Source organism: Dinoponera quadriceps, unplaced genomic scaffold (genome assembly GCF_001313825.1).
Source record: "Dinoponera quadriceps isolate SergipeBrazil2010 unplaced genomic scaffold, ASM131382v1 scaffold3289, whole genome shotgun sequence".
NCBI lineage: Eukaryota > Metazoa > Arthropoda > Insecta > Hymenoptera > Formicidae > Dinoponera > Dinoponera quadriceps.
The window spans coordinates 876483-892028 of record NW_014558238.1 but is presented as its reverse complement, the minus strand read 5'-3'; positions in this window follow the sequence as shown (position 1 = coordinate 892028).

The following is a 15546-nucleotide window of genomic DNA, read 5'->3' as shown; positions in this document are numbered from 1 at the left end:
TGAGACCGTAATAAGTTCATCTTCAGATGTTTCGCCAATGAAATGAATCGTTCGGCGTCTGAAGATGAACTGAAGACTGTAATATATATATATATATGTTTTTTTACGTCATCATTTTCCGTTTGCCTTTTAGAGATTTGTGTTGCCTGGATTAATTACACTCGTCAATCGACCCGTAAATTGCAAATTCGCATTGATCTCGCGATCGGAGCTTAATCGGCCTCGTGAATTCGCACGCGCGCGCGAATAGAAGGCTCGTATTTGCGAAAGAGAGAGAGAGAGAGAGAGAGAAAATATCCTTCGCGATTGGCGCGAGAACTCAGTCTCGGAAATGGCGGTGAGGTGATCGCGCGCGCGCGCGTATTTATGCGCGAGCGATAACCTGGATTTTCGCGATATAGTCGTCGTCGCGTGAAAACAGCGGACGGAATTTTGTACACAACGGTGGACGGCGAGAACGGCACGAGCGTGGGACTCCGTAGGGAAACAATTCCGACGAAGGAGCGAGCAAAGCGTGTACACCGATCCGCCGGCAGTCACGTTCCGCGTTGTTCTCGGTACATATTTAAATAGCTCCTCGCCGTAGCGAGCGGGCCATTTTGTGTCCGTGCCTGTCGCGTTCCTGAATAATTTTCCTTGTCGTTCCTTTCGTCCCGTCGCCGGATGGCGGATTCTCGCTTCTCCGGGCTATCACGTAAAAATCCAGACGGGTAAACGGCGAGGGTCTCGCGTACGAGCCCCGAGGTGGAAAAACGCGACGATCTGCCACCGTCTCTATGTTTTATATATTTAATCAATATACGATACAAAGTTATAATTTCATTATTTAATATAAGGTTGCATTCACACAGATTTAATAAGGCTTTCGATAAAAAAGGCTTGACGTTAGTTAGGTGAAAAATATACTTGTTGATGTACGCGTCCGGATATGCTTATATTATGACTTTGTTACGAGTGTTAATTAATCGATTGACGTCTGTCCTCGTGACAACTTGATACATCGTATTTATTTGTCATTGTATTGTCATATCAAGCGATGTATCGTGCCGTATCGTGCATTGTAGTATCGTATCGAGTGTCGCGAGACGCGCCGAGTACGCAGAAATAAAATGGCGGTCATATCATATCTAGACGCGCGAACGACTAAAAGTCATTAATGAGAGTGTTCAAAAGTCGTGACACCTCTTTCCCAGTACGTTTCGCAAACATCCAATGGGAAGGAGAGTAAAGGTTCTGTTTTTTGTTCCTGAACTAGGCTGCACTTTTTATCCTATCAGAGCGAGACGAGTGCATAATTCAGTATTGAAGGGGAGAAAGGAAAGAAGGGTCTGTTAAGATGAGTTCTCAGAATGAGTTGGAAATGACGAAAGTGAGTGAATTTATTCGAATACTTACGATCTCATTGGTCATCAATTAGTGAATTTGCTCGCTTTTGTAATTTTCAAGCCTCGTCTTGAGAACCGAGTAAAGCGGGGTCTACAATGAGAATTTAAGGCATAAAACTTAAGAAATCGACCGTCACAGTCGAATTATAGAGCAATTATGATTGGTCGATTTCTTAAATCTTACGCCTTAAATTCTCATTATAAACCCCGCTTAATAGCCCCTCGCTTACTAGAAAATAGGCTTTTTTGGTTTCTTTAGTGATATTCAAGAGGTGAACGTTCCCATTGGTTGCGGGGTGCGATTTGAAATTAGCCGAAGTACAGATGTCGCGATCTCTGCGAGTCGAGTGTAACCGTGACGGGAAGTATCGCAATTAGTTGATCGGTGTTTTTTTTCTCTATCTGACATGTATTCCGTAAGTCATCGGACTATCGATCGTTCGAAATTCGTTTCTCCAAGTTCTCTTCGCGCGCGTATAATTAACGTATTGGCTGTATTATAATCAAAAAACACGGTATAACAATTTTCTTTATTTTGTCAAAGTTTCCGTTGCATTCGATTCTTTTTATCTCCGCGCTATTTACAGAGCCGCTGACGACGACGACGAGCAACATGTTCGGCGAATCGGGATTCTCGAGGTGCAGGGTCGCCCGCAGGTTCAGGCTGTTCAAGATCGGGACTTTCCTGCGGTATTGGGAGGTGAGTTAAGGTTAACGCCCATCAGTAAGTCTGTTTCGTCATTTTTCTGTAATTCTTTCACGTCAACGCCGTGATCGTTGCATTGCCGTTTGCGCAGCTCTTCTACCATGCATTATATATTGAATCACTCGGTGAGTTCTTTGAGATTTTTACGAAAGGTTCAAGGCTGATGTTTTTTTATAGATGAACATAACTTTATTTTTTATGTGTCGGTTGTGTTTTTGAGGGCGGAAGGTCGTCGGAAAAGATGTGAGAATTAAAACTGCGCCTGACTATTAAGCTATCAACTTGGAGTTTCTCGTTTGGCGCTCACGATAGCAAGAAATACACAGAAACGTAGTTTTCATATTATGTGAAAACACTTCACACGCTGCAAATGTTTGTCTAAGTACGTGTTCGCACTTTTAGCACTCATTAGCGTTAACGAGTCATTTTATCGTATTCCTTATCGTATATCTAATGAGACAAAGATAAAATGATATATTAGCCTGATGCTGATAGCATGCTCCTCGAATACAACTTAAGGTTTTGTGTCCACAAAGCTAGATCTAAGATCGAGTTGTTGATTGAACGTAAAAGTTACTAGAAATGACTGGAAATTCTAGTCTCCAGCATCTACCAATATGAATACTTGATATCGGTCTCAGATCTAGCATCGTGAATACAAGGCCTAACACTCGAATCGACTGTAATTATAGTTCTTACAGTATAATTATAGTTCTTAGTTATGTGTTCCATTTTCTTAGATAATGCTCACAATATGTACTCAGCTGATAGTCAGTCATTGTTGTGCTAAACGTGTGCGCACAGCAAAGGACAGATTTCTGATGTTTTGCCTCTCTCTCTCTCTCTCTCTTAATTTTGCCAAATCTACTTTTTTCCATGTAAAAATAGACAGTATTCTGGGTTCATTATGTATTATATTTATTATGTCTATGATGAAAACGTGGAGGCTTAAAAATGCGACTTGTGAAATCCGTCACTTTCTTCGTCACGTCCACGGGTAAGAGATTCCACTTCGCGAAGGGGTGGCTGTAACAGTTCGCGTTGAAACAGCATTTGCAACGCAAATCGCGCGGTTACCTCGAAAATAGCGTTCCACGCTAAAGGACCACGAGCGTGCGAGCTTCCGGTTTTCCGCCTTAATTTCCAGAAAATTCGTAGCCATTACCCGCGCCCTTCTAACTGGTCGGACTTTCTAATTTTAATTTACATCCGCGATATCTTTAATGTCCGATCGCCCCATGCTGTAAATAAATCCGTTATCGGCTTCGTAACGTTACCATGGCACGATATTCGCCCCTTGTGTGTTTTCAAATAAATTCCTGAGCGATGAATATTAAAGAGGTTCGAATATTCGATGAAATATAAGATAAACCCCGTAATATATACATGATGTATTGTTAATCGAATTAACACTGGGTAACAGAAATTTCGATAATCCTTACCGTATCGTTTCCGAAATATTTAGTTATAAACTTATACGCGCAAGCGTGTGGAGATCTCATGATACAAAAGATTTCTTCCAATTAGTAAAATAGAAGTTTAGAAAACAGTCGCAATATTAAAGATTAATGCCCAGTTCCGATATCATGGTTTAAATCTAATCGGCGATTAACTCGACGAAATTGACCAATCACATTAATCAATTCAGCTTATTAGCCAATATGATTGGTCAGTTCCGTTAGTTAATCGTCAATTAAACCATGATGGTGGAACTAGGCATAATATATAGATATTACTTTATATTATTATAGACATTTCAGAATTATATTGACTTTTTCATTTTGAAAATACAGTAGTCGAAAATTTATAATTTATAGTAACATCTGTTTGACCCGAAATCATTTTTATTTCCCTGTTACAACTTAATGTAGTAAACATTCTGATATTTTATGATTTTCTTTCATATAGCTTAGTTTCAAATTACTTAATTATTAATATCCTTGAGCTGTGAAACAAAATTATATGAAATGTCAGAACGCTCATTCAAATCATATAAAAATATAACAGGGAAATAAAAATGATTTCGTGTCAAATATACTCGAGGACATATTTGCAAAATTGTATATATATATATATATATATATATTTATATTTACTCAACTTCGATTCAAATTATCATCCATTATCGGGGTAGCGAAATAAACATAATTTCCTATTTGATAAATAGTAAATTTATAAAAGGTTCCCTTGGGGTGTGTCATTGGAAATACGACACTTTACGAACCTCCTTAACAAGCCGTCATCATTATCGCTTACCTGAAGCCTCTCTCTGCTGGCTGACCGCGCGTTATCGGGATTTAATTGTGGACACCGAACGGCGAATTCGCCGAGTCTTCTTGGCCGGTGGACATTTTTATTCCGTCCCGGCGCCGTTTCGTCCCAGAGCCGGTGCACGTAGTGCGGCCGGATCGAATGTTTCGCGGAGACGGTTCTCGCACGTAGGCACAATTTTCCGACGGACTTGTGCGCTATCAAGAGCCTGCTCTCGCGTTTCTCTCTCTCCGCCTCTTTCTCTCTTTCTCTATCTATCTATCCTGCAAGCCCCGCCGGCTGTTCCGACGAACCGCCTTGCTTCGAGCGCTCGTCGGACGGTCTGCACGAGACCCGTATATTTCCCGAGATACGTTCTCCACGGCGCGCTTGGCGCCATCCGGAACTCTCACGGGAGCGGCCGAATCCCTTTTTCTCCGTGTTCCGTGCGCCCTTTAAATATTAACGCCGGCGAGTTCCGTGGGCGGTCCGGTAAAATTTTCACGAATTAAGTCGATACGTGTAATTTACGGCTTTCGGTTTTCCACTCTCTCGCGCTCGGCCGTACGGACGAGCGAGTATTTTTAATCCGTCTCGATCCTCAGACCAGCTTCAATTGAGGAAAATCTAAATGCTCTTTCTCTCTCTCTCTCTCTCTCTCTCTCTCTTTCTCTGTCTCTTTTTTTATCTATTATTTCTACTATATAAAATACTCCGAGAACCGAGTGTGCAGACACTTTATTGATCTTTGTACAATGTGTTTTAGTTTTTTTCCCCTTCTTGTTATTTTTTTACTTTGTTATTGCCGGTTTTTTCGTTATATTTTCGTTTCGCTACACAATAATTTTAACGCGTTTCCCATACATTTAAAACGTCGTCAGAAGGATTGAACGTTAAAAACACTTATCTATTAATATCTCTCGATAATTAGATACGATACGGTCGAATGGAAATTTTTATTCGCACTCCTCGCGCAATTTCTCGGTCTTTGATAATTGTTTTCAGAAGTTTGCATTTTAGCTATTTGGTATCGGGAAGTATCGGCTTTATCGGCGGCTATCAAACATTTAGCTCCCAATTTCGCAGCCTTATCGCATGTCCTTTACTTACCTTGTGCTCCGGAAACCCTCTCGCGTTTCCACATCACTCTCTTTCCACTTCGTCGTACACCGGATAACTTCACGACGGGGTGAATTGCTCCGCAGGAATATCGACGAAATTGCAGCGAGTGTGCATTCGAAAACGCGAGCGAGCGTATTATAATACACCTTCTCGCTCGTTCGCGAGGAAAAACCGAGGGATACATTTCCGCTGTTAAATAGCGCGCACGGCGCCGGCACATATAAATATATTTCAATAATGACAATTCGACCGTTCTTAAGCGTGACTATCGAAGTACTATTGGAAAACCAGCCTGCTTAACGTTCGATAAATGCAAAACGATTAACGAGAGAGAGACGATTTCGCGAATTGCAACAGCGAAGAGCGAACCGCTGCGTCCTTTTAGTCCCGAGACATACTCTAGTTCCAGTCCATCTCCGAAATATGATATTTTTTACGGAATATTGAACGAAGGTGGGAAGGGAGAAAAACTGATGGATTTAACGGATAACCCGGAGGAGGATAGGGGAACGTGACGCGTGCGTGAATAATTAATAACGCAATTAATCGCCGTCGATGCGTCGAGGAAGGAAAACAAAAAAGGGGCAATAGAGAAGGAAAATCATCGCACCGGACTGCTTCCCGATTCCGTTTGCATTCCGTGCGTTTTATTTTTCTTGTAACGTCGCGGAATGCCGATGCCTCGGAATCAGTGACTCGGCGGAGAGTGTAGTCAGACGGCGCAGTCAGGTAGCGTAACCAAGCTCTCTCTCTCTCTCTCTCTCTCTCTCTCTTTATTTCTCTCTTTTTCTCTCGCGTGTCGGTAGTTGGCATGCAGAGCCGGCCCGCGGCGTACTTTACTCGCTTCAACTTTTTCCCTCCCCCTCGGCCCGCCGTCGCCCTCCCCTCCTCCGTGTTCTCGCACCCTGTCCGAGCCGCTACATAATGCAGCCGGCTATATTGAATATTTCGCCGCGGTAAAATGATAAAGAAATCCTTGGCAAGCTTCTCGGACTTATGTGGATATAAGGCCGCCGTCGTCGGCGCTCGTTCTCCTCCTCTCCTGGAACGAGGAGGAAGCGGAACGTGTCCTCGATGACAGGGTCGGCATACGTCGCGATGTCAACTATTAATTCCGGAGAGAGAAAGAGAGAGAGAGAGAGAGAGAAAGACGTTACGTATATCGATATATCGTTCTTTCCTCCTTTTTCTTCCTCCGCACCTGAAATTTCGCCTCGAGATTCAGAGGAGCGATCGATCGTTTTCTTCTTCTTCTTCTTCTTACTTTGCTCATCATCAGGAGGATCGCGCTAAACCAATATTCAAAATCAATTTTCGCACGCCCGTTTTTTCACGCCGAGTCTTTCAGCCTCGGGACAAATTCGTTCGGGATTTTTACACGCTCGATACACGCCACAGAGTGAAATTGTTCAACGACAAATGTTTCGGCGGAAATTTTCCCCGGCTATTTATTGTAATTAAAGGGACATTAAAAAAAGATAAAAGGCGGGGGCGATTGGAAAATTGGTTTCGACAGAGAACGACTCGCTCGCGTGCGCGCGAGCGAGCGAAATTTCACACGCGCGCGCGGTCCGACGTTATATTTTATCAATTAAATATAAAAGTCATTTCCTCCCCCCGTCGTTTGCGCGTGGTCGCGACACGAGCTTCGCGGTAATTTTCTTTTTTTTTATTTTCCAGCACGGACTAACTCATTCTCTCTCTCTCTCTCTTTCTCTATGTAAATGTTCGCCCCGGTTGTTATTGTTTGCCCGCGCGGTTTGACTGCGAGCGCGTTGTGATATAAATTTCATCCATATAAATGTATAGATAATATTCCCCGCATAGGTAATGTTTCCCTTTCGTACCACCTAAGACCTAACGCGAGCGGAATAATAGCGGAGGGAATTCCCTGCGGAAGTTTGTGCGATCGCGCCTCTACACCGCCGTTCACACAACGCGGTCGCTCGAGTTTTCGTTCCGCGACGCAGCGGTCGTTGCTGCGATAATAACGCTCTCCGAAATCCCCTCGCCGGCCGATAACGCGCGCTTTCAATGTTGCCGCGCGTTAATTGATCGTTTGCGCAGACATCTCGCGGATGGAACATCGCGACACATCACATTGCGCGAGCAGTGCAAACAGTTTTTTCTCCCCCGTGATGAGCTTTCCCGACCCGTACGGTCGTTATTTCTTGATCAGCAACCGCGATCGACGCGGCAATTTCGAGCGCAACTTCGCGGAAGAAACGTATATTGTTCGTGCAGCGTAATAAGTTGTTAATTGCACATACGAGATTATTCGTTTAACGATCTAAACTTCGCTAATAACGCAACAGTATCCGCCTTTCCGAAAGGCGGGCGGGGGATGGGAGTCACGCGAAAAGGGCGGTCCTGTGAACGGTCCTGTAGGAGGAGACGACACTTTCCGCGGCATGGCGAGACATTTAAGGTATCTTCGCTCCCAACGGCGTACAGTCTAAGTAAAGTACGCAGTCATCTCGAAATTGAAGGAATAAACATATCGGGGGAAATGTAAGGCGTGCCCCCCGCGACGAAAGTCGCAAAGATAAAGATACGCGCGACCGACCGTTTCTTTTCTTCGTTGTCGTGGGCTGAAGTTTGCAAATTAAATATTTGCCGGTGTTCTCCTCCTCGTTAAGAAAAATGGCAGCGCTCGAAATTAGAAAATAACGCGGACGTGATCATCAATGAATTTGTGATTTCTTGATTTTCTTCTCTCTCTCTCTCTTTCTCTCTCTCTCTCTCTCTCTGTTTCTTTCTTTTTCAAGGAAAAAGAGAAGGGAGAAAACTCGGCGGCGGCGGCGAAAAGGTTATGGAATTTTCGGGACAGCTTTTTGTACACAGGATGGCGAGAGAAAGAAAAAGAGAGGAGAGGAGAAGGAGGCTTGCACTTTAGTTGACACGGCCGTACGTAACGTGTGCCCCTAGGGAGTCGCAATATCGATCTCCCCTCTCTCCCCTCCCGCCGCGTCCGTTCGTTCTGTAGCATATCAACGGCGGACAGCTCGAATTGTACAAACCTAATGGAATATGCCTTGCGAGAAGCCTGTCGGTCCTTCCAACGAGGATTCGTCGGTGTAGTCCTTGGCAGAGCCGAAAATCACTTCTCGTCCGGCGACGTCGAAGAGGTGTCCAAGCGTTTTCGGGCAGTTGAGAATCTCGTCGTTCGTCCCTCACGGTTTCTTCCTTCTCACTCGACAATGAGTAAATTCGAGAGAACGGTGAAGAAGGAAAATTAAATTATTATCGAGATTACAAGATAAGAATTAGGATCAAAACGGGCTCGCTAGTGTACAATCGTTAGAGCGACTAAGGCAATTACGAGCCAACGGATGCAGTCGTGAGTTTGAATTGGTGATCGTCATCGTCGGAATCGGTGCGAGCCGTGCCATCACCTTACTTCTTCGTTCGGTGCTCTCGTTCGTCCCTTTTCCGATGAAAATCTCCGCTTTCTTAGCCTAAACAACGAGTAGGGGATCGCGGGAGTTGATATGAAGGGTTGCTCACATACATACACGACGTTCGCGTGTTATATTGATTAAAATATATGTGTATATATGTATATATGTACACAGAATAGTAGTAATAATAATGATAATAATTCGTTAAGTAGTAAAGTCAGTACGCCGTGTAACGGTGTATTATCGAGAAAGAGAGGAGTGATCCCTCGAACTCGAGTGGTCGATGATTCGTTGCTTCGGTACACCGTGATACCTTCCGAGGACGCGCTACAAGGATTGTTCTCTTTCTCTCGCTTTCTTCGTCGCTCTCTTTCTCCTCTTCCTCGTCGAACGCCGAACGTAGCACGCTGTCTCCTTGGGAGAAGGGTGGTGGTGGTGAGTGTACGTGTAGGTGGGTAGGTCAGACGGGTGTCATTTTTTCGAGCTCCGCGACGCGCGTACGCTGTTACGATTTTGAGAAAGAAGCAGCCCTTGAAATCAGCCAGCCAACTGAAACTTCAGCGGTTACTTGCAAAAGGCGGTCGATCGCCGGCGCGATATCACTCGGGAAAAAAGTTAAACACTGTCACTTAGAGTTCAAAGGACCTCGCAGGGTTCGATAATACACACGTGTGTGTGTGTGTGTGTGTGTGTGTTTATATATTTATATCGTGAGATCTATGCTTGACACGTCGACTATCGGCGGAATTTATACGTGGGGGATCTCTCTCGAGGATCTCCCGCGGTTCCTTCGTCATCGGTGACATTACGCGTGCGCGCGCGCACGCACGCACGCGCACGCACACACACACACACACACACACACGCGCGCGCGCGCGCGCGCGCGCGTACATCCTTTCAGTCAGTTTTCAGTCAAAGAATCATTCGCTCGTCGATGATAGTCGAGGTGTCAGCGTTAACAGCCACGCGCATAAGCAAAGACTACTACGTTACACTAGTATTCATTACAATTACTCTTCACTTTCTCGTCATCAATCGCTCTGATGACGTCCACGAGTTGCGAGTCCCGACTCTCGGAATCTTGCTTCCACATTAATCTCACGAAAATTACGTCGAATTTCGAGAATCTCGAAATATAATATCACACGTACGTATACATGTATATATATAGGTTATTGAATTATTTAGTATTCGATTACCTCGCAAAACTCCACCTATGTTTGATCTTTATTCTCAGTTTCAATGAGCAATGTGTATTAATTAAATTAAATAGCGTAATTTACTTAACTGCAAATAGAACATGCGCGATAAGCAAATATTCGATAATTAACGTGGGCAAATAACGAGCTCAATGGACGAAACGGAGCAATGAATATTCCTGTATCGTAATTTTTATTATATTTTATTAGAAATTTCGAGGAATGAGAGATTCGGAGGTTTAATATGAAATTAGACATACAGATCGATGGGTGGAGGGTGTTGGTCTCTTTTAGATACACCGTTTGCCGGTCGAGAACTTTGATTCTTCACGGTTCGACGGGTTTAGTAAGGTAAATGTAGAAGCAAAATTTCGATTCGGAAGCTTGCAACGCACGGGGATGTCGGCATCGATAATGTTACCCTCCCCCGTTGTGTCCGTGCAAATAACGCGAATCGATGCCGTAGTGCGAGTCTAATCTAAAAGTATTGCTCACGAGAGCCATTCAAGTGCACGCTATTACGCTATATGTATGTATTATATGTACGATTTGTACTTTAGGAGTGAAACGTACGAAATATAAAAGCATTCATCTATCAAACTAGCTGTTCCCTAGTAGCGTTTACGAACGCGCGCCGGGCACCACACGAGGTAACATCTACGTTGACAAAACAAAAAGATCGGGTGAAAGGAACCGAGTCTCAGGTCAACGCAACGCTCACGATCGCGCGAGCGAGAGTCGTGATCGAAGGAAAATAGGAATCTAAACTACTAAAGTTTAGTCAACGGTAAGAGGCCAAACGAAAAACTGATACGTAGTATGTATGATAAAAATGCTCTCTCTCTCTTTTGACTACTAAAAGATTCATCTAATGACCTGCATAATGCGAATAATTCTACTTCTGTTAGGGACGTTAAATACGATTAAAAACGTGTTGAGCCAGTTTTACGATCTGCCTCGTTGAACTAAATTTTGAGCCTGTCTCGCACAAACGAGATTTAAGAAACGCTTTTTAGAAAGAATTTTATTGAGAAAAAGGGAGGAAAACCGGGGCAAAGTCACTTCGTGTACGACCCTGAAATTGAGTTCGTTTAACTCGATTCGAGTTGTGCCGACCGATCTTCCTTTTTCTTTCATAATACCAGACTCGCGGAGGTCGTTTGCGCATTGCAAACTGCGTGAACGACGTCTCTCTCTCTCTCTCTCTCTGCGCTTGTCGATACAACGTTAGTCGGATGCAACGGGATCTCTTCCTCCCCGCGCTCCTTTCTCTCTCTCTCTCCGCGAGCGCGTTTGTAAAATGTAATAAACGACGAGAAGGAAAAGCAGAGACAGAATTCTCTCGTGACGAGGAGACACGAAGGAAAACGATCCTTGTGACGCGAACGACGTTCTTACTTATATCACATGGTTCCTCGCCCACATGGCGAGATCTACTCGAGATACGCGACGACACTAATTTCCGCGACTCGAAGGGACTACTTATTGTCCGCTAATAAGACGTTTTATCGAACTCTTGCTCCGCAGCAGAGAATCCCACGTCCGCCCGTCATCGCAACGTCGTGAGATACTCCTGGTTTCACCTTAGGCCACGTCGTCATCATCGCCGATAACCGGGATCGATATCGTCTCGATCCCGACATCGACTTCGATAATTCGTTGTAGAACCTCCTCTTCCTCCTCATCGGGCGACCGGTATCGAGTAATTAACGAAGTTTCTCCCAGCTTCCTCCGGTACGCGTCGCCCGCGCGACCCATTCGGGCCTCGTCGTTGCTTACTGGGAGAGGGAGAGAGAGAGAGAGAGAGAATATAATTCCCGGACGCGAGCGTCGGCTCTGGTGTGCGCATTCCAGCGAGCGTTATCCGTTGCCGCTCGGATACCGTTAATGGAAATTACGCGCCGTCAAAGCCGTCTCGAATGACCGTCCGCCGCCCGCGAACCATGACGAATGAGTTTGCGCGTGAACTCCTGACCCTTCGAAAAGAGCCATAACCGATTTCTAACGGAGGCTCTCTCTCTTTCTCTCTCTCTCTCTCTCTCTCTTTTTTTCTTTCTTGCTCGCTCTCTTCGTCCGGGGGAATTCGCGGCCGCGAATAATAATTGCGATCGGGCTGCAACGAAGGAGAGAAGAACGAGTCATCGCGCCTGGATGACTCGTTCCCGGCGCATAGTGGAGCGAATCACTCGAATTTGTGGGTCAAAAACCCCAAACGTGACCGATTTTCAAATGTGTGACTCTACACGTCTTAGAAAATCTCGACACATTGAATTCAGATCTCCGATAGTCACTTAAACATTTGCAGAAATAAAACATGTTTTTTTCTTTCTTTCTCGTGTCTGTCACAAATGGGCCACTCTGTAAATATGTACGGAAATAGAAAAGTAACTTATTAAAGTGAGAGCCGGTGTGTTGAAGATTTAATACTTCACTCAACTGAATAGGAAAGAGAGAGAGAGAGAGAGAGAGAACCTGAAATATTTTCAAGCTCATCTTGACTCAAGATAGAACAAGACAGTTAAATCAAAGGCAAAGTATTGCAATTTATAATTTTTTTTTACTATTGTTTCCCAAAACGTTGGAAAACGCAACGTAGTTGGTCTTCGCGTGCCTACATCCGTTATTTATACTAGATCGGACTAGAATTTTGTGTAATTTCTCGACTTTCGGCGCTCTATTACGAGTGCGCTGTGATATGTGCAGTTGATTTCTTTTCGATCTGTTAAAGCACCGATGCAAAATATATCACGGGCACAGAAACTCACAAATTTCGGCGTTTCGTTCCACTGTGCGGCGCAGTTCGCTTGCTCACTCACCTCGCTGACGTTCCTCCGGCTCGCCGGCGGCTACTTCCTCGGCTCCGTGTAGTTCGCACGCATCTATCGTTACTTTCGGGCTGTCTCACACCTACGCATAATCTCTACTCGTAATTTCTACGCGACAGTTCCAAGGGAAACGCTGGCGGCCTTCGGGAGTCGACGTCGAAATCTCGCGATCTCGCCTACGACGCGCCGCAAGCTCCTCTCCGAGAGAGAGAGTAGTTGATTGTGTACTCCTCGACTGTATTCACCGCAGGCTTCCGTCTCGAGTGAGGGACAGAGATGGGTTGTTTGTGACGTATGTGTGTGTATGTGTGTGTGTGTGTGTGTGTGTGCAGGAAGAGGAACGATTGTAATATACGTACACGATATGTATATAATATATCGATCTATACGGGATGAAAATGAGCTCTACCACAGCAAGAAATACTTGTATTTATATGTATGTACATACGCGTGCGTACGCGCACGCATAAACGTACATCGCGGGATCGGTCGCGAGGTACTTATACGAAGGGCGCGTTGACGCTGCTCGACACGCTCCTGGAAAAACCGTTCGATCCCTGAGATAATGCGTGCTCCTCTCGAACAGTCTCTTCTTCCGTCTCAAAGGACCTTGCGGGAATTTGGCGAGCACACCGGGAATTGACGTCCTTACGAGTAATAAACGAGTATATATATATATATATCTATATATATATATATGTGTGTATATATGTATATAGACAAGCTGACATATCTACATGTACGGTGTTCAATAGGCACGACCTCAAAGATACGATTGGGACAATATAGAGATACTTATCCAGGCGCTATATAAGAAGTATATACGTTATCACAGTCTAGGTAAGAAATGTAAATCTCAATGTCTACTTATCTACAAAGAGTATACTACGATTACACCCGGACCTCACGAAATAAACGCGCGTCGATTGTTCGAAGAGGTGGCGCTTGTTTGTCAGAAAATGTCCCTTCGAAATATGTATTCTTCAAATAAGAAGAGCGTTTCCTCCTCGTACGAGCTATTCAGAGGATCGAAATGATCTTTTGTAATTCCAAAATCTGCATTGTGTATGTGTGTGTGTGTGTATGTGTGTGAGTGAATTCAAAATTTATGTAAACTTTCGTAAAGCTGTGAATTAGCTTAATTAAACTTCAATTAAGATTTTCTTAATTTCGCAAAGTCGGACGCCTTTTAATAAAAATCTACGCGCGACTCGTGAGAGCTCCCAGCTGAAATCGCCTCGCGAGCCCCGATGACACACTGCCGATTCTCTCGCGTCGATTAAAGAAAAGGAAGAAATGCGGTGAAATCGTGCGTCAGGAAATCTCTTATCGAGAAATTCCGCGATATCCGAGCGCGATGTCGGAGCGCCGATGTTCGTTCACGTTTACCTCGTGATTCCGGTTTCCAGTTGGCGTGTTACGGTTTGGTCTGAATTGTAGGACACTCACTTTGTGGATCACGGGGAGGGAGGAGAAACGGTTTTAGTAGTAAGCGATTAGCGTGGAATAAGAGTATTTTTTAATGATTTCAACAACAACAGGTACAGTAACCAGTGTTTTTTTTTGTTTTTACCTGCAGCAGCAAATACGTTGGTAAATTATCTTTCTCTTTCTCGCAATTTCTCTTTTCTCTCTTGCCACGGTGTTTTGCCTCGCATTTCGTAATCCTACGTGTACGCTTAACTCTACGTATCTTATTACCGTCTTTTGCGCTCTTACCCAGCTATATATACTGATAACCAAATCATTTACGTGAGTACTACATATCGTTTACTAGTCGGCTGTCTAGCTAGCTAACTATTCTAACTGTGTGTGTGTGTATGTGTGTGTGTGTGTATGTGTGCGTTGCGGAGTTTCGGGTTTTCCTCCCCGCTGGCGATCAACTCGTCATTTTCCCCGGTCGGCTTCGTCGGCCCGCCAGCTCCGCAAGCGGAATGGAATATTTAAGAGATACGAATACGCGAACGCACGATTGTGCGGAGCTGCGTTCGCGGATGAGTATGTTAGTACCATGTGGATCGATATCGTGCGGATAACTCGCGCGTCGCGCCGTTTCGTCATCGTTCTCGCGTCTCCGAGTGTAAGCGCGGAGTGAATTTCGCGGCGGAATTCCGCGCAACCGGCGAGAAGATCATCGCCGGCGGGGAGCGTTCGGGCGATCAGAGAGGCGCTACATCGAGAAGCTTCTCCGGTTGAATACGAGAAAAAAAAATACAGAAACGTGTTCAATCTCAACGCTCTCTTTCTGCCACAATTAATTAACTCACTACGGAATAATGACTCGCATCTCTNTGTGGGGGGGGGGGGGGGCAAATTAAATAAGTGAAGTGAGACTACGTGTGTCGGGCGCGACCGTCGTGAGCGTTCGATGCCCTCGCGTTCTTTGAGTATTGTAGTAGCCGCAGGCTCGCCAAGTTGCGTGTCTTCTTCGTTCTCGTCGACGACGACGGGCATCGAACGCATCACGACGATCGTCGAGCAACAACAACAATAATAATAATAATAATGATGATGATAATAATAAAAATGGCGTATATCTGATGGAAGAGAGTATGCTGAAAGCTATTTGATTGATCGATAACGGTACATGTCTCGTAAAGAGCTAATGATATTAGTGATGAAGTATCTCTTTGATTATCACGTAAGATAATATCGCTA